This window comes from Lepisma saccharinum, chromosome 23 (genome assembly GCF_977018435.1).
Source record: "Lepisma saccharinum chromosome 23, izLepSacc3.1, whole genome shotgun sequence".
NCBI lineage: Eukaryota > Metazoa > Arthropoda > Insecta > Zygentoma > Lepismatidae > Lepisma > Lepisma saccharinum.
Window position 1 is genome coordinate 30249778 of NC_139251.1, and position 1343 is coordinate 30251120.

General features: G+C 40.2%; 1 non-coding gene across 1 annotated transcript; it reads left to right on the plus strand.

Moving 5' to 3' along the window:
• Positions 1-527: 527 nt before the first annotated feature.
• On the plus strand, positions 528-602 carry TRNAT-UGU (transfer RNA threonine (anticodon UGU)). The gene has a single exon. It is a non-coding gene; the product is annotated as a tRNA-Thr (tRNA).
• The last annotated feature ends 741 nt before the right edge of the window (positions 603-1343 follow it).

The following is a 1343-nucleotide window of genomic DNA, read 5'->3' on the forward strand; positions in this document are numbered from 1 at the left end:
ACTCTAGGCTTCGGGCTTTGCAGATAGTCTAGCTAGCCTAGAATATACGCTCCTGATTCCAATTGACCTTGAGATACTGGGTCAACATCGACAATGTAGAGGTCCAGTTCGACCCCCAGTACCGAAATTGTAAGTTTTCTTCAATACATTAGTCACTATTAGTAGGGGTAGACAAAGCTAAAAATAATTCAGGCCCCAGCCTCTTCTTCTCATGAGCCAGCTTTATCTTTTTCTTGTATTTCTTTCTTTGCAAATTTGGGCCAAGAGAGCAATGAATCTAAGATACGTTACGAAATGTGATTTTAAAATATTTAGTTTATTAATTAATGAAAGTAATTAATTCTTGCACCGGAGTGGCCTTCCTAACGAAGGCTCAACTGGTAACCACGAATAACTATACAATGCATTCATATGCGTGCGCAGACCCTCTTTTTAGGGGGGGGGGGCAAAAGCCTTGATGAAAGTTCAGTCGGGAAAGAAAAACGTATTTTATCTCACTGTTTTAGTTCCATTGCATTGATATGTGGGCCTCCCCCATGGCGCAGTGGTAGCGTCATTGCCTTGTAAGCAAGGGGTCCCGGGTTCGATACCCGGTGGAGGCACAAGTGGTTCGGATCCCACTTTAAACTGTAGGTCCAGTCCCGATTAGCCTTACTGTGCATAAAGTGGACTTAAAACACCAAATCAAACCAAATTGCATTGATATGTGTGTGTGTCTATATATACACACACCAGGGGCGCCGACTTGTCAAAATTATTTGGGGGGGCCTCTGATCACTGGAATAAATTAATGAATGACTCCCTCCCTCCCTTTTTTAAGTTTTGGCCTCAGTGTTCGGAATCTCGTAAAAGCCCATGAATTCCTTAAAAAATAATAAAATTTTCATTTACAGTTCGAATGCAAAATGTCAATTGTTCACGAATGGATATTTCACAAGTTTCGTCAACCATAATAGCAAAATATTCCCGACTTTTAATATCTGCTACCACGGAGCGCAAAACAGATTTCTCTAATGTATCAATGATCTCGTTCTGAATGTTATGTGAGAGCCATTTGTAGCCCGAACGTCCCATCCACTCTCCTAGTTCATGCACATCTTCTATTGAAACTCTTTTTAGTAAAAATGTTGATAATATTCATAATTATATATCAATAGCTTCATTTGTGTTGTTTATGTTGCCTTGGAGATTGCGCGACAACAATAAAATGGAATTAACTCGTGAACATTTTCTTGCGATGATTTTTTACGATTTTCGACGTGGATTATCAAGACAAGAGTGCATCGATCAACTTACTTCCACATTTGGCGATGAAGCCCCATCCTTTGCCACTGTGAAACGCT